Source organism: Labeo rohita, chromosome 2, assembly GCF_022985175.1.
Source record: "Labeo rohita strain BAU-BD-2019 chromosome 2, IGBB_LRoh.1.0, whole genome shotgun sequence".
Taxonomy (NCBI): Eukaryota; Metazoa; Chordata; class Actinopteri; order Cypriniformes; family Cyprinidae; genus Labeo; species Labeo rohita.
In genome coordinates this window covers 23,895,137-23,922,759 of record NC_066870.1, presented here as the reverse complement: position 1 = coordinate 23,922,759, position 27,623 = coordinate 23,895,137, and the positions used below count along the sequence as shown (strand labels likewise).

At 34.9% G+C, this 27,623-nt stretch overlaps 1 protein-coding gene across 1 annotated transcript in view; it reads right to left on the bottom strand.

Annotated features, from left to right (window-relative positions):
- Positions 1-14,467, bottom strand: part of tnr (tenascin R (restrictin, janusin)) — a 178,658-nt gene extending 164,191 nt beyond the window's left edge. Inside the window, 1 exon segment of the mRNA XM_051134409.1 lies at positions 14,113-14,467. The gene's annotated coding sequence lies outside the window, so the exon portion shown is untranslated.
- Between the last annotated feature and the right edge of the window lie 13,156 nt (positions 14,468-27,623).

The following is a 27,623-nucleotide window of genomic DNA, read 5'->3' as shown; positions in this document are numbered from 1 at the left end:
GTACTCATCCAGAGCGAGTAAAAGGCCTGGCAAAATCATTCTGGACCCCTCACACCCAGCCCACTTCCTTTTCGAACTGTTGCCATCTGGTCGGCGCTATAGAGCACAGAGTACCAAAACAGTCAGACATAGAAATAACTTCTTCCCTCAGGCCATCTACCTCATGAACAGTTACATTTCCCCACCACTGTGCAATAAAACGTGCAATACTGCTATCCATATCTATATTTATAATAGATATGCTATCGCTTTAACATATCTTCCATACATTCAATTCCCTTGTATAATTGTATATACCACATCTGTACTTACATTATATTGTCTATTGTGTATTGCCTTTCACATATTTATTCTAATCACTTGTTTATTTGTCTATTGTTTGTGTCTTTTCATATATTTATTCTAATCGCTTGTTTATTTTTGTTATCTGTGTCTTGTCACTTGTGATCCTGTCAACTGGAAGCTTCTGTCACCAAGACAAATTCCTTGTGCGTGTAAGCACACTTGGCAATAAAGCTCTTTCTGATTCTGATAAATTCAATTTTTCTTGTATTTTGTCTATGTGTTCTTGATTAATAATAAATGTTCATCTTTTGATTATTGCTGTTACCTCTAGTAATTCTGTGTGTGTTTTTATAAGTTCCAGTCCATTTTAAACCAGCAATATAATATTTTTTAAACAATAGTTGACTTAAATGAAACAACCCAGCATGTTTGGTAAAAACATTTAACCCAACCAGCTGGGTCAAAATAACCCAGCATGTGTTCTGTCCAGTATTTACCCAATGCTGGGTTTCCAAATAACCCAAGTTGCGTTGAGTGTAGGGAATGCTGAGGTTAAAATTAAATGAATTAATTGATTAATAAAACAACATAAAAACAGCCCATACCTTATGAAGCATTATGTTAACTTTTTGTGATGAACAGATGGAAAATGCATTTACTTTTTAGTTATTAACTAGTTATTAACTATTGTCATTATTTACTGAGCTATTAATTTACTGAGCTACTGAGTTCAGATCATGAATCAGATTAGCCTGATTCATGAACAAAATTATTCATATCAGTTTTGCAACTTTTGAACTGATTCATTTGAACGATCTGACTCAAAAGATTGATTCATTTATTAATGACTCAAAAGAATCAAGTTTAATTATCTCATGAACTATCACAGAAGTGCCAAGGAGAGCTAGGGTACATAAAGTGAACAAATTCACCTTGTTTGTTCCGTGGTAATACAGTTTTGGAACAGCATATAGGGTGAGTAAATACTGACAAAATTGTTCATTTTTGGGTGAACTCTCCCTTGAAATGAAAACGAAACAGCCTATTCAGGACAGCCTGATTAGAACAAAGACCTGTTGCCAATTCTAGTGTCCTTTCCTTTATAACAGCTCTGTAACACACACACACATACACTGCTTGCCCAGAAAAGCCTCATTGTACTGTCTTGCTGGGCCGGTGGGTTAATGTAATGTGAAATATGAAGTCAGACTGTGCAGACCGTGGCTGGATTTTATAAACACTAATCAGACTGGAGATGTTTTCTCCAAGGATGTGTGTTCCATAGGCCAGCACACATTAACACCGCTTAAAATCATGCACAACCCATTTCGGCTTCATGGCAGTTGGGAGAAGGAAACGTGTCTAGCTTGTTTATGAGATAAAAACCTGACAGGAAAAAAAACCTGTGAATAGTACGATGACACTTGTGATGTGCAAAGAAAAAAAAAAAAATCACATTATACTTTTAGATATTGGAAGTACTGGGGTGAATTAAGAACCCACTGTGTGCTGGTTGAACACTTGAGCAATTATACTGTACCAGAAATTCTAGTACTACATTTATTTTTTAATTTTTTTTTAGAGAATGAAGATAGTTCACCTCCCCAGAAAAAAAAAAAATAAAAAAATCTGTACATGTTGTCCAAACCAGTAAGATTTTCTTTCTTCAGTGAATGGCAAGATGACAGGTTAAACAGAAGATTTTAAGCAGCACCTTTCCATACAATGAAAGTAAACCAAAAACCAAAAATGCAAAAAGGCACCAAAAATTGTATTTATTTGTTAAATAAACATAATAAAAGTGTATTTATTTAATCTTTGTGTGAGTGAAATATTGAAACATTACATTACAGGACTGTCACTAACAGTTATTTTAGCAATCGTTCGATTATTCTGACAATTTATCGAGTAATCGGATAATTCTGATTTTTTTTTTGGGGGGGTGGGGGGGGGGTGGTGGTAATTCAAATAGACCTATGTAAACAATAGCCATAAAATAACTTAAAGTATGTATATAATAGTAATGAGGCAATAATAATTACTTTAAATGAAGTATCAAAAGCAAATAATTATATGGTTTTATTGAACAAAACTGTTAAAATACATAATGTATTATAAACATTAGAACTAATGTACGTTATGTATTATAAAAAATGCCTGCAGAGGACGCCACGACCTGGGCATTGTTTTTACACTTTACTGCGCACTTTAATCCTTGGCTTGTTTAATATTGACTAAACGTCATTTAATTCAAATGTTCACTTAATCTCTAACATTTGGCCATTTCTTTACTACAGAAATGCTACAGCCATTGTACTTTCTTGAATATGTGGACACCAAAACGTGTAAACTCCACGAGTGTGGATTTGAGCTTTTATTTTTCGCAATGCTAACTGTTCGCAATGAACAGTTAGCTTTGAGAAAGATACCCCTGGTGAAAAAACCAGCATATGCTGGTAGGTATGTTTTGATGCTGGAATGCTGGTTAGGTAGGTTTTGATGCCTTTTTGATGCCTAGGTTTTGATGGTCCTTAGCTGGTTTAAGTTGGTCCTTTGCTGGTTCTTGCTGCTCATGTTGCTGGTCAAGGACCAGCATGAACCAGCAAAGGACCAGCATAAACCAGGACCAGCATAAACCAGCAAAGGACCAGCTTAAACCAGCATCAAAACCTACCTAACCAGCATCAAAACATACCTACCAGCATATGCTGTTTTTTTCACCAGGGACTGATGTATTCTCCTGTGTTTGTGTAGGTTTATAAATGATTCACCATACAAATCTGATGAAATGGCGCATGTTGCATTCCCAGATAAACGTTATAATAAAACCAGACTTAAAGCAATATGCAGAGATGAAGTTCGAGACGCTCCACACATGTAAATAATGATTATTTATGTGGAGCAGCATATACTGTGAATGGAGCTGTTCCGTAAGGTACGTAACCCTCACACATGTAAATAATGAAAGCGCATATATTAAACCTGCATCGCATATATTTATTTAACTGAATCATAGTGTTTGTAAATTCACAGTAGCATTATGCTTTATTATGATTTTTAAATGGGTTTAACATATCATGCAGCTGTGGAAAACAGTCCAATAGTTTTATGGATTCTCGTCAGTGAAATGCGCCACTTCCGGTATTTTGCCTGTTACTCAACACTGATTTTTTAAAGTCGAATACTCAAATTGAATCGAGGAATTGTGCAGCCCTATTACATTATTTAACTCTTTTTGTCATCTTTCCAACGTGTTTGACGTTAGTGATGTTAAATGTGGTTCTCTTAATCAATCACAACATGTCAAACTTGATATATTGAAATGTATTTTTTTTTCCAGCCCCTAGTTACCATTCACTTTCACTGTATTGAAAAAGCAGCATGAATATCCAATTCCTTTTATAGTCTCCAAAAGAAAAAGTCAAACCAGTTTGCAACAACATGAGGGTGAGTAAATGATGACAGAATATTCATATTTGTCTGAACTATCCCTTTAATCAATTTAAAGACCATCCTGAAAGTTTCTTTGAAATGCCTAGAGGCATCTCCAAACGGCTCTTTCTACGACGAACACAATGTTGACCAAAGGAATTTACATCAAATGACAACATAGCCCTGCTGCGGCGTATTTGAATGTAAATCTCTGAGTCTGCTCGCAATTCTTCCCTGTCTCAGCAGGCACAATCTATTTAAATATTACACTCGTCAGCAATTGTGTGGGCTTTTGTTTAAAGATCAAGTCTCCCAGACGATCACTTGAATGCACTTGTCCATTCAAATAAGACACAGGCTGATATCATTCCGCATGCATTCAGCTGACAAATCAAGACTTTATTAGTTAGCCGGAAACATCCATGAAAGAGGCAATGAAATGATAGCTGAAGCGCTTAGCGAAAATACAATGGATCCAAAAATGCTTCAATTTTCTCTTTTAACTACAAAGCAGGAAGGATGGCAATTGGCAAAGAAAACTTTATGTGGGAGTGTTCATCCATCTGCCCGCACAGATGGGGAGAACTAGCGAGTGAAAGACCAACATGAGCCAGCCACACAACTACAAACAGTAGGTCAGAGCAAATATCCACATAACAGATCTGCTGATGCCTGTACAACAGAAGGGGCTGTCTGCGATATATATCTATTTTTCAACAAACCACCTCTTTTCAATCTTTTTCTATTGACAAAGGGACAGGAAAGACTGTTGCGCAGAATATCAATGTGTCTGACTTTTATTGCACTTCTCAAATCGCAGTCATTTGATTGGCCTATTGCTTCAGGGAGAACAGGAAGCAGGCGCGGATGGCGGATGATGGGTGGCTGGGAGCTGGGCTGTCTCTCTGCGGGAAATCAATGATATTTGTTTAATTATTGGATGAACTTAATCAGTTCCACTGCTGTAATTACTAGCACTGCCTAGAAGTCATTATAAAATCATTTGTTTTATGTCATCTCGGGCTGAAATAATGAATACAAGCAATTTTGGCAAGGAATGTTACTGAATAAAAGACGATAAATGTTTATTTAAAAAGGTTTTTTCTCTCTCCCATGGCAAGCTTTAGTTTGCACAGCTGCTGTTCCCTGTGTCCTTTAGCGATATAGATTTGACACTTTGTCAATGATTTCTTGTGACAGCAGTCATTGACCATGTCGCTTCCCGAATCCAGCCGAAGCGTCGGAATACCAGGAATAATTGAAAATGACATTGTATCAAAGAGATTAATATTACATTGCACTTTTGTTCACATCTGTGTCTCCGAGGGTGTGCGTTTAGAGAGCTGCAAATAAAATGCGAGCACGGGTGGAAACATTTCCATTCCCAACGTTTAGCAGAGGAAATTTGCGAGCAGATAACATATTAAGTTAATGATACAATTCGAACTAATTGAAGACAGATGGAATCTTCACTGGAGCAAATAATTGTTTTACTCCTTAATCACATGTCAATTAACAAGTGCAAGATCTGGAGGAAACCTGATTGGCTGAAATAAATGTGACCTCACCCACACTGCAAATCAAAAAATGCTCTGACTGGAGAGGTAATGCATTTAAAAAGGAAAAAGAGAAAGGTGTGAACTGGGTGCTTAGCAAAAAGACAAATTAGCCAGTTTTGGCAGATTTCTGCAAGACGTTCTGTTTATCAGTATCTTTAGTGTGAGATAAACAAACAAACAATTTAAAAATGAGAAAACATTTTTTTCCCTTGAACTCTGCCACAGATCAGATCAAAGCGTGGACTTTTAATCACAGTTTCAGTGCAGAAACCACATGGACCGTGGTCTTTAAACAAGCAAATTGCAGCTGTTTAAGATACCAAAACTGTACAGAAATAAACATTTTAAAATAAGGTCTACCAAGCAGTCTGGCCACTGTGTTGCCAAGTCCACGGTTTTCCTGGGGAATTGGGCTTCTTTAACACAGTTGTTGTATTACGTGAGTTGTTTTTCACGTGGGTTGAAGTGACCCCAACAAAATTTTACCCTCAGGAATGCGATTTTACCCGGGGAGACCTCCCTCGAAACGCATTTGGGCTAGTTTTGAGTAGCAGTTGGGCAGGTTTTGTTGTGAAAACCTGGCAACCCTGTCTGGCCGTCAAAATTAATGTGAGAGACTAAGAAAATAACTAAGACATTTTAAAGTAACTGCGTGATATTTAAGTTAAATAATGGCAAATAATCACATAAAGGGGCATAACATGTAGTTCGTGCAATAAAGGCGCAATTTCAAAGGAGGTGCCAAAATAATATTTATTTGAGAACTGGAAGAAAATTTACATTAATAATAATTATTATTATTTTTTAATTTATTTATTTTAATTTGGGAATTTGACATGCATTTAATTCTACCTGATCTCATGATAAAAACGTACCTGTGGGAACTTTTTGCGAGATGCAAATTACATACCAATAAGTACATATCACTGCAGTTACCAACAGAAATGAACAATAGAGGCTTTAAAACAGCGAGCACTTATAATAATTGAATCCTTGGACCTTGGGTACGAATCCTGTGAAAAACATGACTCACGATGAAAGAGCTGATGAGAGATTGAAAAACAAGCTAAAACGACATGCTTGCGATTGCGTTTTTATGTTACATTCACTTTTGTCCATACTATCGGATAGGTTTAGGTACAGTGCAGATGGTACGTTATTTTAAAACGTCACAGAGCTTTAGAGTTATAGCACCATTCAGCAGACATTTCAAGTCAGAACTGCGGTGACACGTACAAAACCAACGCCACATAAAACATACCATATGTACGTTCATCTGTTCTGGGGAAAAAAAACCTAACACACTTTTAGTGCCACTCAGTGGACATTTCTCATCGAATATGTCACGAAACATACATTTTTTTGCGGAAAAGTTGCCAGAGGTACGTTTTCGTCATGAGATCAGGTTGATTTAATTTAATCTGTTTAGTAATTATGCATTTTATTCAGAAACTGTAGTGTTCTTTAATTGCGTACCTATCTTAGCAAGGTAACTACCCAACAAATATATTTTTCTTCTCTACCTGATGACCTGATGAGTCCTACAGAGAAAGTCCACACTGACTTTTTAATTGAATTATTTATTTATTATTTAAAATGATGAATTGCCTTAAATTAGCATGTTAAATTACCAGCCATAATGTAAACTCACAATAATTAATTCCAATTCAGCTTGATCAACAAACACATGACAAATTAAATGTGTCTTATTTGTTACTGAGTATTGATGAACTGGGTGTCGACTGCCTGTCTTCTCACTTTCTGTCCTCTTTTAGGCCTAGTCCACACATACTCTGGTATTTTAATAAAGGAGTTTTTCCTCCTTTGGAGGAATAAATTAAAAAAACATGTCAACATGAAAACGCAAAAACATGTTATGAAGCGCTGTCAAGATGATGCCAAACCAACAGGTGGCAATATGACCCTTACCACCCTGCTGAAAAAAACAGTAGAAACCGTCACAGAAATAACAGTCAGAGAAAAAATACCACAAACATTATAAATCAACTTTTAACCATTAAAACCATTAACAATGGTTTCCTGTAGTGAGATTTGGGACATATTTTAACAAGCTACCAATAAAAGGCAACCAATTACCAGTAGAGACCAACAGGCACCATTACAGTTTCCATTAAAACCAGTACGATCCACATTATGACCAGTAAAACCATTACAAATTCTGTGATGTTTTCTATTGTTTTTGTTTAGCAGGCCACACTTGCAATGTCAAAAAGCCAAAATTTCCGGTCTCACCAGCAAACACAACACCAGCTGCAACCAGAGTTTCAGAAAATCTTCAGCGTAGCAGGAGTTTCGGTTTCAGTGACCTGATACTGCGCTCGCGTGTGGATGAACGGCTTAAAGCGCATAGAAAGAGCTGCGGTTTTGAAAATACACGTTCATGTGGAAAGGGCCTTAGATGCTTCTCCTTTTACAATACACACACAATAGATCCATGCACTTGTCCGCTCCTGATAGGACTTAAGAAATACCTGGCTCTTATCTGTGTGTTTGTAAATCACTCCTGATTTATTCATTTCTTCCATTTCCTCCAGAGCTTTACAGAGCAATCAATCGCCCTGTTAGCTGGCCCTGATCGAATGTGAGCTGATAAGTCAAATGTTTTTTGTCACTGAGCACTATATAACAGTGCTTTTTTGGGCCTATATTGATTGCTGATTTTCTTTGGCTCAGCAAAGCCTTTCAATATGCCAGTAGTTGGAAATTTATCTAAAACTGTCAGGCTACATGTAAATACATATAAAAACATACAAAATCCCAAAATGCTGACTTGTTGCAATTTTTTTTTTCTTGAATACCAACCACAAAATGTTCCAACTTCCTACCTGGCAGCAAAAAACGTAAATCATTCTGTGCTTTCAGCTTGCTAACATGTCTGTGGTTGGTGGGGTTTTTATGACAGTATGCAATCTAATTCATTAGCTAATTGTGGCCGAAGTTTTTTTCACAGCACATTTAAAGGAAAGTGCAATTTCACAGCACTAAACAAAAGTGCAATATGTTTGTTTGAGCGTACCGACTGAGACAAACATGCTATTTTCTTAGTCAACAACATAAATTGGGGATGTGGGGGTACATGTTCTCTGAACAACGTTTGACGAAGTAAGTGCTTAAAACATGTTTGAATACATTCATAATGTTAAAAATTCTGGGTGGGAATGGCACACTGCGTCTTTAAATATTGTTGATGAATGTGTTTTTTACTCACAGGATTTCTTGCACACTCTGAAGCAGTTCAATCCGATTAACTCACTAATCAGATTAGCCAAATAAACATTAATCCCATTAATTTAAAGCATCACACTGCAGTTCAGTCATTGTCTGATGTGTCATCAAGCCATGAGCACATTTTCAAATCAAAGCAAGAGCTCACTGGCTCCCCCTACTGACTGCTTTTAAGCCTGGGAATCATATGCAGGAAGATTCGAACCCGTTTGTAGGCAGAAAAGGGTGGCGGGAGAGGTAAAACCCAGGTGCATGTGCATTGGGCAAGGGTTCAAGTAATTTTCTTTCTCCATCACTTGCTTTCTTCATACCCTGGTATTATTTAAAGCTAGCTTTCAGAAGGTGAACGGCTCAGAGCCGGTGAAGCATTTATCAAACAGATTGAACCTATGACAGAACGGACCACGGTTTCATGTTTGAGGGGGGTGAGCGAGAAATCCCTCCTTTGTATGGTATCATTTTCTTCAGCGACAACGTTTTTTGTCGACTAACGTGTCCTTGGCTTATGCTGAACATTGAAGGTTGGTAATTAAATTGAGAACAATAGTGCTCAAAAGGGTCATTTCAACAGCAGGAGCGCATTAAAAACGCACACAAACTGCAATAACATAGCGTTATGGTAAACGGATCCATCAGCTAAGCTGTATTTAAGTCAATGACAAAAAAGAATAGTCACTTGAAAGCCATTTATGGGCTGTTGAACAGGAGTCCAAACAGAGCAGCCACCTCAACCTGCTTTCATTTTGGACAATGATCCTCGGGTGGTCCAATATATGCGGCCCGATTTCTTTTTTAAACGCTCATGTTCTTCCGCGGAGTGCATGCAAATGGGGCCCTGGCTTAATTACCATTTAGCAGTCTAATAGCAAGAGTAGAGGAAACTTCTGCAACACAGTCACTGTTGGGCATTGTGCAGAGGCAAAGCCCCTGGACTGAAATATTATGTAAATTATTAATTTCCTCATAGACTAACACAGTTGTGCTATGTGGTTACCCACAGGCGTGCCACTACATGTTAATTAATCTCACTGAGAGGGGAAAGTATCAGAAAAATCTAATTTTATTATGCAATCATGATTAACGCAAGATATTGGTGCTCAGGTGCGTTTATCTTATATTAAATTATGACGTGACTCATGTTTTGTACTTCCAAAAAAAAAAAAACACATTTTACTAATATTTTACTGTAAAAGCGCACTGTAAAAAAATACCATATCAGTTTTTCTACTTCAAAAACATTTGATTTAATTCAGTGCCATTTCTTTTGTTTTGTGAAATTTACTAGCAATGCTAGCATGAATGGTTTCTACATATTTTCAACTTTGCCTCTTTTTTTTCAAAACTTTACACACAAAATGAAGCACTGTATTCAAAATTTCAAACAAATCTCAAAAGCAAACATCTGCATACACCTGTGCCATAATATTAATTCCTGCTAGATTTTTTTAGTTTAGTGTATGGTTTTGCAGATTTGGTGTGTGGTTCTGGTGTTTGCACCTTTAAAGTCATCCAAATAAAGTTCTTAACAATGTATATTACTAATCAAAAATTAAGTTTTTATATATTTACAGTAGGAATTTTACAAAATATCTTCATGGAACATGATCTTTATGTAATTTCCTAATGATTTTTGCCATAAAAGAAAAATTTATAATTTTGACCCGTACAATGTATTTTTGGCTATTTCTACAAATATACCCCAGCGACTTAAGACTGGTTTTGTGGTCCAGGGTCACATAATCAAATAGTTGTATCTCGGCCAAATATTGTCCTATTCTAACAAACCATACATCAATAAAAAGATTATTTTTTCAGCTTTCAGATGATGTATAAATCTCAATTTTGAAAATTTGACCCTTATGACTGGTTTTGTAGTCCAGGTTCACATATGGTATATGCCATCTTTTCCCCCATTTTTTTAATATTACTATACAATAAAATGACATGCATGTTATGACGGTTTTATTGAAACAATTACTTTTAGATTACTTTCAGATTTGGAATCTGTTTGCTTTGTTCTGCCATTTCCGCCACTGAATAAAAAATAAAAAAGGTAACAAACTCATAATTCTGACTTTTTTCACAGAATTGTGAGTTATAAAGTCAGAATTGCAAGATATAAACTCACTAAGAAAAGAAGTCATAATTGAGAATATTTCATAATTCTAAATATTTGTCGCAATTTCGAGTTTATATCATGCAATTCTGACTTTATGTCATGCAATTCTGAGAAAAAAAATCTGAGTTGTGAGTTAATAAGTCAGAATTGTGAAATATAAACCCTCAGAACTGGACTTCATAACTCACAGTTTATGTCTCGCAATTCTGACGTAATTTCTCTGCATTGCTAGTTTATATTTTGCAATTCTGGCTTTATTACTCACAACTGCGACTTTATATCTCACAATTCCAAAAAAAGTCAGAAAAAATGTCTTATCAAATTGTGAGATAAAAATGACCTTTTTTATTATTATTATTCAGTGGCAGAAACGACCTTCCATAGTTCTAAAACATATACTAATGGGATATTTTCTGTCTGGTTTATTTTCGCTTTTACATGGCAACATTTTACAACAAATCGTCCCCTCATTGGTCAGAACATTCGTCACATGGCAAATTTCCGAATTTTAAGTTGGAAAGACAACAGCTCTTCAGACCAATAATTAGCACAGAAAGAAAGTCATGATTTATCATTACATTCTTGTGTTACATAATCTTTAAAAGATGGATAATCTACTCAGCCTCATGTCTGAATGACTTAATTTCTTCTGTGAAGCACAAATGAAGATATTTTAAGGAATGTTTCAACAGTTTTACCCACTGAACGAAAGTCATTGTGGTTCCAAAGGACACTGACTTCCACTGTATAGAAAAAAATCATTTTTCAATATATCTTCTTATTGTGTGGTTACATCATTTGAATTTGCCTAAATATACAATCACACGCTATTCCCACAGTACCTTTGTCCTGGCAGTGAGCGTGCCACTTGCCATCATTTGAGCAGAAGCAAACATTTTAAAGTTGAATGTTTGTTTATCCACATTATTGATTTACATTTCCATAAATTTGCCTGTTGGTTGAGAGAATGAGCCTTCTGATGGCTGCATGTTTAATAGATAGGCCTGCGTGCTAGTGGGAGCAGAGTGCGTTATCTGAATTCTCAGACTCAGGGAAAGCTTTGAAATCATGCCTAAGACTAATGAAAGAGGAGCAGGAGGAAGGAAGGAATGAGCCGCGGAGAGGTGTGATCTACCTACGGAGAGATTACCATGTACCCCTGGGCTCTCATCTTACACTGTGTGGGGAGGCGTGCGGTATCGTTCGTTCACATGGCAGCGCGGTGAAGAAAAGGTCTCGTCGCTGAGGTGTTAAGATTTATACTCCAGCTATAAATCTGTAGAAAGGATCCCCCACACCAGATTTTTAATATCATGCCGATACCGACACTCTCTGCCCATGGACAATATGTTCAACTGACTTTGACAAATCAAACACTTAAGAAATACGACAATATCCCTCGCCGTGCAGCCCGGCAGGGAGGAGGAATGGATGCACGACAGCAAGTGTGAGAATATTTCTCTGAAAAAGGTGCCACAGGATGGAGTGGAAGAAATAAACAGACAGTTTATCCACAGGATGGATGGTGACATCATTATCTGCCCATAACAGCATCCCCAACTATTTGGATGGAAAGTTTACCCACTGCACAGAATAATTGCTCACTCTGGGGTACAGTGAGGCTGGCTTTCAGAAAACATATATGTAAAACAACTGCACAGAGCAATCAGAGCATTCTTGATCGATTCCTAAAACAAACAACATCTAGATTTGAAGGAAATTGCTGCTGTATGTCAAACTTTGAAGTAATAGAGCTGACCCAAAATCTACTGAATATATATTTCAAATTATAATCTATAAATTCTATTTCTGAACAGCACAAAAGTTTTGAAAAATATGTTTATGTTTATGTCTATGTCTATGTTTATGTCTATTTTACTGTATACAATTATGTATGTAAATATTTTTCTGATATTCAAATTTCAGACGTTGTGACATTTTTCTATTAATAATAATAATAAAAAAATGGTAATAAATATTGGACATTATTATCGACCATGATATATAACATCTAAAAATGCATTAAATAAATCTATGTATCAATCTATCTATATCTATATCTATATATCTATCTCTCTCTCTCTCTCTCTCTCTATATATATATATATAATACTTATAATACCTAAAATAATACATTTAAAAAATACAAATAAATGTCAATAAATCGAAAAATACAAATAAATGTATAAAATCAATTATATATATATAATATATATGATATATATAATATATATAATACATTGTAACTAATCTGAATATTACAATAATTTTTCATAAATGACTTCAGTATAAATCTTTATATATATGCAAATAAATGTATAAAATTGATTTTATACATTTATTTGCATATATATAAAGATTTATACTGAAGTCATTTATGAAAAATTATTGTAATATTCAGATTAGTTACAATGTTATTACATATAATTTTTGTATAGTGAATATAGTTCCATATCATTTCTGAAGCATCATATAGAACATTTTATATCTACATATATCACCTCTTTTTAATATTTAAAGTATTATACTCATAACCATATTCTGTATTATTATCAAAATGGCAAATAAATCGTAAAATGTAAAATTCTGCACACACATACCATTTTTTAAACTTATTTTACATATTTTACTGTACTTTAAGTTACTTTTGCATACATGTTCCATTTTTGTTTGATATTCAAAATTCAGAGAAATTTTGTGGAATAAATATATTGTACATACTGTATGTACAGTAATATCAACCATGATATATAATATTTAAAAATAATACATTTTAAAAAATACAATTTTCAATAAATAAAAAAAATATACCAATATATACCACAGCGATATGTTATGACAAATTATTGTGATAATCAGATTTCAGTAACAAAGTTATGCCATTTTTATATTTATTTTTCTGTATAGTTACTACAGTTCCATATAATTTCTAAAGCATCAAATATTTTATTTATATCACCTCTTTCTACAGTGTTAAGTATTATACTCATAACCATATTCTATATTATTCAAAAATATTAGCAAATATTGGCAAATATTACTGAAAGTAAAGTTCTGCAATCATAACATAGCATCAAAAAAGCAACTTCTATAAAACCATCCATGCAATGTTTTTCCTCTCTGCACTTGCACTTGTGAATTATTAAAAAGAACAATGTGAAGGCATTAAACTGATCCTACTTCTGGAGTACTGTTTTAATGAAAGCTACTCAGTGCATATTCAAATGCATGTAAATGATGTAACCGAAGAAGAATACAGGTTTGGTTACACCAGACCCGGTCTGCTCCCTGATGTGACTCGGGTAACCTGACAATCGTTCTGAAGCTCTGAATGATAATGTTTTGATTGATGCACAACCCACAAACCAATTCATTACCTGAGCCCCCTCCCATTCCCCAGTCAGACCCCTCAAGTACAGCACAGCCGCTATGAGAAGAGAAGACTTATTAAACAGCAGCTGCTCAACTTACCTAGTTTTGGAAGCCGGTGCTGTAATTGCCTTGAGATGTTCACCTTATCTGTCCCTCCCTGGTCCTTGAGCAGCTTTCTCCCTCTCACAATGTTTCTGGCAAAGGTCTATTGATCGGTCAAGCTGTGTTTTTAGTAGTCTATTGTTGCCACCGGTTAGATTGGAGCTCCTCTCTGGCTGCCTGTCGCGGCTGCAATGAGGAGGCTGAGCAACGTGTGCACCTTGCTCTCGCTCTAACTCGGTCTCTCTCTGTCTATCCGTCTTTCGCACCCTCCTCTCTCCCTCTCGCACACGCACATGCACGCTATCTCTGTGTCTCCCTCCCTCACCCGGCGACACCCCCCGTTCTTGTTCTCGTTCTCTTTCCTTCTCCTACCCTCCCTATGCCTCTCTACCCCCCTGTCTTGCTCTCTCTCTCTCCCATTGTATTGATCTGCCAGCGCTGGCGTTCTCCTTCTGCAGCCTCTAGAGGGTGTTCCAATAGCCGACAGTAGCCGGTCCAGAACTAATCCCACTAGCTTCAGTTCAGCTTCGCTCTGAAAGAGAAAGCTGGAGAGAAAGGAGAGCGAGAGAGAGAAACAAAAGGATGAGGTGTGGATTCTCTCTCACACACTAGATAAAAAGCCTGGTAAATTTACAGTAAAAGCTGGCAGCTTTTGTTGGCACAAGTTCACTGGGAAAATACAGTGACAACATTTCAGGCATTATGGGAGGCATTTTGGTGCCTGTATGTTACAGTTCATTACAGTATATATCTGATAGGATATTAATACACCAGCAGTGTTGGGGAGTAACTAGTTACATGTAAGAGTTATGTAATTTAATTACAAAATAAATGTAACTGTAATTGTTACTAAGAGAAAAATGTGTTGCTAAATTACAGTTACTTATGAAAATGTTAACAATTACAAAGTAGGTTACATCTGAATATTTTCACACACATACAGATTTGGTTGATTTCTTCCAAAATTGCATTGACTGCTGTAAAATATGAAACACCAATGTTACAGGAGTTAAAAACACAGCATTGGACATGTTTATTTGACAACCGTTTTATTTGGGTGTATCTATATGTTTTTTTTTATTAAATGTTTTTTCTAAGGCAGCTTCCTGTCCATGCAAAGATTTGATTTCAAAAACAGTATCACAGCTATTATATTACATCTTATGATTTTAAATCTGTTTTCAACCTCATCTCAAAAAAAGAGGCGCTAAAGTCTGATTCTGTGGTGATTATAAATTATTATAATCTTAATTCAAGTGGATCGTAATTGAAGGATTTTGAAAGTCTGACAGTAATCAGTGTTGAGTACTTCTGTAAGGTTTAACCCTGCCTGTTTTAAATGTTTCAGAATGATTAACAGATTAGAAAATTTTCCAAAAAAAAAAAAAAAGTAATCAGTTACTTAAATAAAGTAACTGAAATAGTTACACTGCTTATTACATTTTAAATGGTAGTTTGTAATCTGTAACCTATTACATTGCCAAAGTAACCTTTCCAACACTGTATACCTGCATGCAAAAAATAAAGAAAAATAAAATAAAATAAAATAAAATAAAATAAAATAAAATAAAATAAAATAAAATAAAATAAAATAAAATAAAATAAAATAAAATAAAATTAGCTTTGTTACACTGTTTAAAAATAATTTAAAAACTACTGGTCATTTTTTACCAGGACATTATCCATTAATTTTACAAAAATTTACATTAACCCTAAAACACAACACAATAATGTGCAAAATTCAAAATACAGGTAAAACACCTGTTAAAAAAAGTACATTATGCCCTATTTTACAGGGTTTTTTTACACTATGACTTTAGCATTTACATGATGATGATACATTATTCCACATATTCAATATTCTTTTATAAGGTAATAAAAGAAAACATTTAGTAATTTGGTTGTTTATTTTTATTAAAATTTTTATTATTGCATTTATTATTATTTGGGGTACATTTATCTCATCTGTCATCAGATTTTTTTCCCCCTGAATATATAAATGACATCTTATGTCTTTTTTGGTGATTTTTTTGTTTTGTTGTAATAAATGTATGTGTGTGTATATATATATATATATATATATATATATATATATATATATATATAGATTGATCGATCGATCAATTTCACTTCTAAATATAATAAAACTAATTTTAAAAAGTAATAAAGTATTTGTTACCCTACAAGTCAAAATAAATTACTATGTCCACAAATCCCCTACCCCCAGATTAATAAAAGCATAAGCATTCAATGTTAGAGAAAAGAGTGTTAGAGGAAAATTAAACTATAGTATATCTTACTCTGCTCATAATCGCCAAAAATCGGTAAAATAGAAAACCACATAAAAACAAAACTTTGTTTATATGCATTGTCTTGTTGACTACAGCATATACTGTAGATTTTCAAGTTGATAATTCAACCATCCAAAATAATAGTAATTTGCATACAATTTTGCAGTTTTACAATTTTGATTTGCATGTTTTGTTCCAAATATTTCAAATATTTTTCACTCTTTCAGTCTCACTTGTCTCTCCTTCTCTCAGGCAAAGTGCAATCTGTGCTGTCAGCTGGGCAGCCGGACCCCTGCCTCAGTGAGAAACAGTGAAACTGAGACAGGCATTAATGTTTCAGCAGGCAGTCTGAAGCAAATGAATACAAACAGAGAAGGTGAAGTCATATCCCTGCTGCGCTGGTCTTTACAAATCAAAATTGGAAAAGAACCTTTATAGCACCTCCCAGGAGGATGTTAGACTATTATTAGTTGATAAGATTTTGTCATATTGTCATGGCGACAGTGTTCAACTTGCCTTTCAGGGAAAATTTTGCACAATCAGCATTAGTGCTTGCAGCTGAGCGGCTGTGATGTAACAATCTGTCAATAAATCAACACGCCTGTGGCTTGACACGCAAGGTAAATTACACCGAGATTAAACAATGCAGTTTTCTTCCGAGCCACGGTTTTCCCACAACACAGAAAAAGAAACCTCATTCTCATAGTCATTATTATTAGTTGGGAAATTCCTTTAATTCCTCTGGAAGTCAGCTATTATCTGGGGCTTTTCCACAGACTAGTGACTAGTTACACTGAAAAAAATAGGTATTTTCTTGTAAAACATACTTGTATTGTACACTATATAAAAATTCTTTCAGCATTCACTCATCCTTATGTCATTTTAAACCATTTCTTTCATCTGTGAAACATAATAATAATAATACAAATAAAAAAATAGTGTTTTTTTGTCTATTAAAAGTCTTTTACTGTAAGGACTATCATTATATAAACAATAAAAGTCACAGAAAAAAACAAACCCCTGCAGAGTTGGACCAATGAGTAAATGATGACATAATTTTCATTTTAGTGTGAACTATCAATTTAAGCTGTGAGAAAGTCTTCGCTGTGTTAAAGAGTGGGTTGTTTCTAACAATAACAGGCGTCTGGAAAAACCTGCACTACCATGATGAATAATTGAGAGCGCTCATAGTTTTTCGGAATTCCCAGAGCCTGCGGTTCCTGTACAGTAGACCACCAGCTACATTAAGAGTGTTAAATGGGTTGTCAGCACAAATAGAGGGCAAAGCTTAAAGACAGCAATGGAATAGTGATTGTGCTTCATGTATTGGTCGTTGCTCTGCTAGAGTCAAAGGTTAGGAGAGTTGACAGCTTTCACAGCACCGACTCAGCTCCTTAGAACACTTCAAGACTATGCTGAAAGTGAGCGTGGTACTTTAGAGGCACTGTAAGTGTTATGTGAGGTACCTAGGGCCCTATGATTTCTGTGATGTGACAAATGAGGGTGGAATCCAGTCATAAAATTGGAATTTACTGTATAACGCAGAATGTCACGGAATTTGCTAAATTTTGGATGAATAAATCAAAAGTAGGTCAATACACTTGACTCAAAACGCAATACAGACTAGTATCTGTGAATATTAAGCTGGAAAATACTATTTAAATATGAATACTGCATGTTCCGTGTTTCTCTGTGTGAATGAATGGCGCAGATGTGCGGTTTTGTTCACTACACACATACTGCAGTGCACAGTGTTCTCAGCCTCTACCGCCTCAATATATGAGTACATGAACTGTATGTATGACTATCTAGAACTGCTCTGCGAGTCACTTCATGAGTATTTTACCATTTCTTTTTAGAAAAACTAGTGTCTTATCATATACAAACTGAAACTTAAAGGTGTTCACAGCAATCCATCAAAATAAAAGTTTGGTTTAACATGCAGAAATTTATATACCAGAAAAATGTAAATACACAACACAGGATTTCTGGAAAAAAAAAAAAAAAAAAAAAAAAAAAAAACAAATAATAAAATCATAAAATAAAAAATGCTGTTAAATTGTGTATGTTTCATGATTTCAATTAATTTTAGATGTGCTTTTCGAATAATATGTATATATTTAATTTAACCACTAAAACAGAGTCTTGAAAAAAAAAAAAAAAATCCAGAAAAAATAAAACAGAAAAAAAAAAAAAGAATTGGGAAAATAAAATGGAATTTGGGAAAAAAATAAAACCAATTTCATAGGGCCCTAAATACACAGTTTTGTCTTAAAAAATACTAAACTCCCTGCCTCATTTGAGTAATTCACCCAAAAATCATAATTTACTGACCCTCATGTCAGTCTTATGCTGTGTTCCAGACAACTCGGATATAGGATATTTCCCACTTCAACCCAGGAAATAATTTATGGAACGGCTCTTTTTTTAATGTTAACAGATACTTGTAACCTTTTAATGCTACTAAATCATTAGTAGCATTAATATTTTAATGTTACCAAACACTTTTAATGTTACTAAATCCAGATGTTACTTCCGGGTTTGTTGTGGGAAATATCCCACATCCGAGCTGTCTGGAACACAGCATTAAACACTTTGATTTTCTTCTTTTCCAAAGAGTCTCAGTCTCTCTCTCTTTTTTTTTTTTTTTTTTTTTTTTTTGTCAGTGGTCAGTGCTGTTTTGGACCCCATTTAATTTCATTTTACGGCTACAATGGTTCTTCATAATATCTTCTGTGTTTCCAAAAGGCTCTTAGTGTTACTCAGTCAATGACTGTGGATTATTTTCACCTAAATAATAATTATGCGCTTGTATTATTTCTGATTCCTGAGAGTATCAATCAGAAATCACAGCACAGTGTTGATTATAATTATTATAATTAAGAATGAATGCATCATTATTCAATGAATCATACACTAAATAATGATTATTCAACCTTGAACATACTGTTCAAGATAAGGGTGTGTCAAGTTTGATCTGGAAAAACAAGCATTATATTTCTAACTTTCATGTAACGCTAAATCATTAGTCCTCTTTAGTTTATCTGTGTTGCTTCTGATATATATTTTTTTTCTTTTTGCTGATCTCAAATGTACTCTGTTTTCCATCATCCATCCATTCATTAATACAATCATGAAAAGAGCAGGACATTATATGTCCTCGAAATCATCTTTTGATGTATTCACGAGAGTTTCATGATTACCTGGCATTGTTCGTGCCTGTCTTGTATAAAGATATGATTAGCTGGTTTTGTCATATACCCTCATTCATACTCTTCATGTTATGAATGGGCAGGGCCATCAACTATCCTGCTGCATACCCAAGTCAGGAAATTGCGGTGATTACAAAAATAAAACCTGCAATTTTCGGCACCTAAACACTGAAATTCGTGGGCGGAAATCATAGACTAATCAGCACCCTTCTGTGGGTCAGCTGAAACTCATTTTCAGTTACAAGTGCAAGTGTGTACAAGCTGGCAATCTAAGTAACCAAGGTAACTTAAAGCTTGAAAACTTGGTTAATAAAACTGTTTAAATGGTGTTATGCCTCTAATCTTTTGCTGGATACAGTGTTCCCACTTTCACACTCGTATGGAGCAAGTTTATTAGCCCAGAAAGTTTTGTTCTCAACATTTTCTTACACTGCTAAGGCCCGTGCACATCAAGTACGATAACGATAACTATAAAAACTAGATAAAAAAGTTTGTCAGGACAAACTTTAAGTTGGCTTGAGAAAGCCGGACCAGAAAGATTGAAAAAGTAAAAAAAAAAAAAAAATTAAAGTGTAAAGAAGAAAAACAGTTTTAAGTTCGATGGTTTTCAGTCTGAAATAGGTTGAAGTTTAAAATAGTTTCAAAAGGTTAAAGTTTGCATGTTTTGAAAGCAATACAGTCTTAGATAGATAGATAGTCTCAGATAGTTACTAGCATGTTTCTAGCATGATTAGCAAGTTGTTATCATGTTTTTAGCCTGATTAACAAGATGTTAGCATGTTGCTAGCATGTTTCTAGCATGATTACCAGGATGCTAGCACGTTTCTAGCATGATTAGCAAGTTGCTAGCATGTTTCTAGCATGATTAGCAGATGCTAACATGTTTTTAGCATGATTATAGTATGATTAGCAAGTTGCTAGCATGTTTTTAACATGATTAGTAAGTTGCTAGCATGTTTCTAGCATGATTAGCATGTTGCTAGCATGTTTCTAGCATGATTATCAGGCTGCTAGCATGTTTCTAGCATGATTAGCATGTTGCTAACATGTCTCTAGCAGGATTAGCAAGTTACTAGCATGATTCTAGCATTATTAACATGTTAATAGCATGTTTCTAGCATGATTAGCAAGTTACTAGCATGTTTCTAGCATGATTAGCAGGTGCTAGCATGTTTTTACCATTATTAGCAGGTTGCTAGCACGTTTCTAGCATGATTAGCAAGTTGCTACCATGTTTCTAACATAATTAGAAAGTTGCTAGCATGTTTTAACATGATTAGCAAGTTGTTAACATGTTTTTAAGTTGTTAGCATGTTTCTAGCATGATTAGCAAGTTGCTAGCATGTTTCTAGCATGATTAGCAGGTGCTAACATGTTATTAGCATGATTATAGTATGATTAGCAAGTTGCTAGCATGTTTTTAACATGATTAGTAAGTTGCTAGCATGTTTCTAGCATGATTATCAGGTTGCTAGCATGTTTCTAGCATGATTAGCAGGTGCTAGCATGTGTCTAGCGTGATTCTAGTATGATTAGGATGTTGCTAACATGTCTCTAGCAGGATTAGCAAGTTACTAGCATGATTCTAGCATTATTAACATGTTAATAGCATGTTGCTAGCATGATTAGCAAGTTACTAGCATGTTTTAAGCATGATTAGTAGGTGCTAGCATGTATTTACCATGATTAACAGGTTGCTATCATGTTTCTAGCATGATTAGCATGTTGCTACCATGTTTCTAACATAATTAGCAAGTTACTAGCATGTTTTAAGCATGATTAGTAGGTGCTAGCATGTATTTACCATGATTAGCAGGTTGCTAGCATGTTTCTAGCATGATTAGCATGTTGCTAGCATGTTTCTAACATAATTAGCAAGTTGTTAGCATATTTCTAGCATGATTAACAAGTTACTAGCATGATTCCAGTTGTTAGCCATAGATAGATAGATAGATGAGTTTGAATGAGTTTAAATGGATTAGAAATACAGTACATAGAAGGGAAGTTTGATTGAGTCTCAAAGGATTCTGGGAGTTTTGACAGTTGGAGTTTAAAAAGTGCTGGCTCATTTGAACATTCCGTCAATGTAAGTCTATGGGATTTTCCCCAAATTTAATCTCATTTTTAGGAAAATCGTAAGTCCGATCAGTCTGAAAAGATATGGCAACTCAAGTCAGACCAGTCTGAAGATCTGCGCTGAGTTTGGAGTTTGTAAAGTTAAAGCTCTAGGAGGAGTAGCAGTCAGAAATTTTAGTCTAAGAAGAATAATAACTTTAAGTTTAAATAGCATTTCAGTAAGTTGGCTTTCTCAAGCCAACTTAATAACGTTCTAAAAATCATTTCAAATTTAAGAGAATAACAGAGTTCACACCACGACTATAACGATAAGCATACAGAGGAACGATATCGTTGGGATCACTTTCAGAACGATTTTTTTTTACACCTGAGGAGTGTTAAAACACTGACAGCTAATCAGACTTCATTCAAATTAAAAGGGCTTGCACATTTGAAATAGCAGGCGACATTGTGGAGAAGCAAACATTACACAGCAAACAGAGAAACATAAAATTACCTCAGAAATTCAGCGCTAGTTTCGACAACATTGCCTTGCCTCCTTTGAAGTTGCAGTAGAAAAGAGTACATATTGTTTTGATTCCACTACGTTGACAACGTAAGAGATCAGATAGTTTACGCTAGATTCGCTGTTTAGATGCGCTCGAAACGAGCATGCTGAGGACATCTACTGGTTAAAGTTGTATAATGCAACAAAAACAGACAGTTATGGATGTGGACGCAAATATAGTTATCGTTTTATTTATAGTTTTTATTTATATCGTTATCGCTCTTGGCGTGAACGGGCCTTTACTGTCGGTATAGCTTGTATGGCTATGAAAAATAGAATACTAATGTTGATCAAAGGTAACAGTAGACATTTACATGACTAAAGTTTTTTATTCTTTTTTCAAAGTAAATGCTTTTCTATTTATATTTTTAAAAATCCAGTTTCCACAAAATTAGTAAGTGTTTCTTGAGCACCAAATCCTACCTGATCTCATGACGAAAATGTACCTGTGGGAAATATTTTCACAAGACGTGAAATGCATACCAGTAAGTAAATATCACTTTAGTTTCCAACAGAAATAGACATTTGTTAAACAGTGAACACTTGTAAATGTAACCATTTGTACACAGTTATGATTACAGCTCCATATCTTTAACTTTCCGGAGCTAACAAGCTTGCTCTGTAGTTCAACCTGTATGGAATTGGACTTAGGATGTAAAATCCTATAGACCATTTCACTAGATGTAAACATACTGGTCCCGATACACTTCCTGTTTCTTTTTTTCTTTCTTTTTTTTTTCTTTACACTAACATCACAAAAAAATACAACCAACATAACATTTGACTGGATGAAAATGTTACATTAGCACCTTTAAGATGTATTTGTATATGTGAAAAAAAAAAAAAAACAGGAAGTGCTTCTGGACCAGTGTTGTTTACATCTAGCGAAATGGTCTATATCAGTGGTTCTCAACCTTTTTTGGGTCAGTGCCCCCCTACCCATTATCCAGGTCCCTCACCGCCCCCCATCAAATAAATCGTAGTCTAACTGTCCTCACTGAATATTAAAGTTGATTATTATTATTTTGTGTTTATAATAAGGACTATTATTATATTTACAGTAATTCAAATGTATGGGGTCATTATGATTTTTAGGAAATTACTTTATTTCAAGAATGCATAGAATTGATCAAAAGAGACAGTGAAGTACTTTTTTTAGAGTAAATTATTTTAAAATAAGTGTAATAACATTCATTTACAGAGTTTTTAAGCATGTTGGTGGTTTTCATTGCTACAGCTTCAGTGTTGTTGAGATGTGGATCTATCTTGTTGCCCCAAATTTAAAAAGACTAAATAAAAATGACACAGTGGACATTGTTATTTTGGTGAGTAAATACCACATTTACTCAAGCTTTACTTTACTTTACTTTATATTTACTACTTTACTATATTTCATAGATTTTGTGAGAATATTTCAAAGTTTACTTTAAAAATACTAAGTACAACCCTAATTCTAGAAAAGTTGGGACATTTTGTAAAATGATAAAATCTGTAATTTGTTCATTCTATTTAACTTTTATTTAATTGACAAGAGTACAAAGAAAAGATTTCCAAAGTTTTCACTGACCAACTTAAATGTATTTTGTAAATATAAACATATTTATTTATAAAATGTTTATTTATTTATTTATTTGAAGTATGCATCCCACTCCAAAAAAGTTGGGACAGAGGCAAAATAAAAGTGAAAAGGTTATAGAATAACCAAATAAACTGCTTTGAAACACAGCAAGCAGGTAAATTGGTAATAGCTGAGGGAATCATGTTTGGCTATAAATGGAGCTTCTCAGTCTTCGCAAGCAAAGCTGGATCATGGCTCAAAATTTGTTTATATTAACAAAATAAAACTAATTTGGCCAGTGAAAACGTTGGATTTGTTATAGTCAATTAAATTTCAAATCTTGCTTTTTTGTCAGTGTGTTGTGCCAGCTATAATAATAATAAGAAACGTTTCTTAAGCAACAGTCAGCATAATTTCTGAAAGATCATGTGACACTGAAAGCTGTAGTAATATACTGTAGCTTAGCATGACAAGAGAACATATTTTAAAATATATTCAAATAAAAAGTTCCCGCGGATCCCGCGTTCTATTTCTGCTGCGGGATTCCACGCGCCTGCGCTACCGACAAGTTGAAAAATAGATAGAAAGTGCGTTTTTACGTATCCAGTAAAGACAGCGTAAGGATGTGGCAGACCATTTTCTTTTACAAGTTTCAGCTCATACATCTTTGGTGTAAACTCGTCTTGACCAAACGCCCCCCCAGGAACAGCTCAATGCCCCCCTTTCAAAAATATTGCTTTCAGCGCCCCCCGATGCTGTCCGAACGCCCCCGTTGAGAAACGCTAGTCTATATGAATCCTGTGAAAAACATGACTCATGATGAACCATACATTATTTTAAAACGTCACGGAGCTTGCTATAGCACCACTCAATGGATATTTCAAGTCAGAACTGCAGTGACACATACAAAACCAACGTCATATAAAACGTGCTATATGTACGTTCATCTGTTCCCGGAAAAACAGTAATGATTAGTAATCTGGCGGGGGTCAGAATTGGGCACAACACCGGTACATATTTTGTACCGGTGTTGTGCCCAACATAAAATTACGTTTTCGTCATTAGATCAGGTTGACCAAATCAGCATATTAGAATAATTTCTGAAGGATCATGTGACACTGAAGACTGAAGTAATGGATGCTGAAAATTTAGCTTTGTCATAAAAAATTACATTTTATAATATATTTAAAAAGAAGACAGTTATTGTAATTGTAATAATATTTAAGAATATTCTGCTTTTTTTATTAAACAAATCCAGACTTAATGAGCATTTTAAAAAATTTTACCAACACCTAAGCTTTAAGTGTTGTATAGTTATCATTGCATATAAATCTACATATACAGTAGATAGAAATTAAAGATGAATTTAGAAAAATCACAAGACAACTTTAGAAGTTATTTAAATGCATAACAAATACAATATTTAGAAAGAACACCTGCTCTATAAAATAAAAATAATTTTTTTTCAGTCGGACATAGAAATTATATAACATACATAATTATATTATGACAGTGGCTATTTAGATAGCAATAGATAGCAATAGCAACAGATGCTATTTACAATAAGAGAAAATTGCATATTTTCTTAGTGATATGCTATTTAGTGCAAGTGGCAGATGTTTGCACCTCAGTATTGTAGTACATCATAAAACTGTATTCTATAATAACATACTGAGTGTAAATTGTCATTTTTATTAACAATTATTAAATGGATGCTGCCTTATTGGCAAAATAAAGCCCTCCTTACACCTAACCCTAACCGATAAACACCCGTGAGTCACTTTATATTTGTCAGGACTATGTTGCCTCTCATGTTATCTGGTCATGTGTCGCCCTTGTCTGTGTGTTATATTCTGATTGGTTCCTCAGTTGCTTGTGTCATCTCCTGATTGGTTCCTTGGTTACTTGTGTCTGCGCTCATTGGTTTGTTTTGTCATGTGGTTTCCCTGTTTAGTATATAAGTTGCTCTCTCTCTCTTCAAGTTTGCTGATTGTTGTTAGCCTGTAACGTGTTCTGTGTTAGCCTTTGTTTTCCTTTGTTTTCCTTTGTTTTCCTTTGTTCCTAGTTTTCTTGCCCTGCCTATTTGCTTTGACTCAGATTGTTTTCTGTTTTTTGTGATTCTTCGCCACCGGCCCTGACCTCAGCTTGTCCTTCGGATCACCCTTTTTGATTACCTTGGATGTTTCTGTTTGCTGTTGTTGACCCTGCCTGTTTTGACTACGCTTTTAATAAAGTTCTGCACTTGGATCCACATCGCAGTCGCCTTTACTCCAAATGTTACAATATTACACTTTTCGATTATTTCCTTCATTTTATTGAAAATAAATGCCTTTCCAATTTGATATGTGATGTGAAAAGGGAGAAGAACGAGTTTGGCAGATTCAAACTCTAGTCAGTTGCGTCAAAAGGCCACTGTTGTGAGCTTTACCACTTACACTATTGCAGCTGCTGTTTAGTAAGCGTCTTTTGTAATGTTGACTAGCTCAACCACACATTTGTGGGCGGAGTTAGTGTAAATAGCCTCTGCCAACAAGGCAGGCTATTTGCACTTATTGTAAATAGATGCTATGTTTTCTAAATGTAAAAAAAGGATGCACAGTAAGGATGCAGATCTGATTCACAGCTCAAAAAATGTGGCAAAATACTATAGTATATACTATAGTATACAGAGTTTGCTTAGACACTGAGTGATCAAAACAGCTGTTACCCATTTTTGGATAATGACCCAGCAGTTCAAAACAACTGCAGCAGGTCTTGTCAGTGATGTTATTTTGCTTTCAAAAACATCTAGAAACAAGGCAAAATCATTTTTTATTCATTCAGTCTCACTGTTTTTAGCTGAAAGCAGTACTTCCCCCGAAGCTTAGTCTGCTTACCATTTGTACGATTTACAGTGGCACAGTAGGCGCTTGCACAGTCACCATAGAGATATATCTGGTATCATAGCAATTCTGTAGCAGCCATCTTTGATCTACCACTCCAAATTGCCATGGTACAGTGGCCTGATCTTCTCATTCTAATTCTATGCACTTCTCATTGAAACGGCAGTGTTTAGTCAAGCACTTACTGAATATATTGCAAACCATATGAAGTGAAACGAAAACATTTTAAGTAAAGCATCACTTGCGTTCCTGAGAACTTTCTTTTAATCTAATCATAATTAGCATTTTTTATCGACAGAATATTAACACCCTGAGAGAACAGCAGATGTTCGAATGCTACAAATAAACAGCTTCCATCTGCAGTGTTGTTAAAATAAATGCAAGTGCTTTTCTTTAGGATAAAGATCCCTTGGGCTGCTCTAAGCGTGTCAAGGGTTAGCAAGAGTACTGTGTAAATGCAATTAATCATGCATAAGCGCTAAGGACACAATCACTCCCACTCACGTAACATTTAGCTAAGCTCTTCACACTGCAAAGATGCTTGCAAAACTATTGGCTGGTGCTGGAAACAGCCTTTCTATTGTGTGACTTAGTATTAATGAGTTGAAAGAAACATAGCTACAATGCTACAAGAGGATAACGGTTACTGTGATTGTATCTCAATTTTTTTTTCTAAGTAAACCAGTATTCTTAATGGTTTTCATAAACAAGTGCTCATAAAAAGCACCCTCAAGAGAGTCTTTTGTTTTGTAAGCTGTGCATTGGTTCATGAAGGGCAAAACAACAAAGCTTTCTATATTCCTACATGGTGAATGAATTTAAAGTCACAAAAATTCATGCATTTTAACGTCATAAGATGACATTTATGTTAAAGTTTTGTAAGCTCCCTTCACTTTGCAAAGCCTATTCTAAGTAGCAACTGTCCATTCCAACAGGATAAGG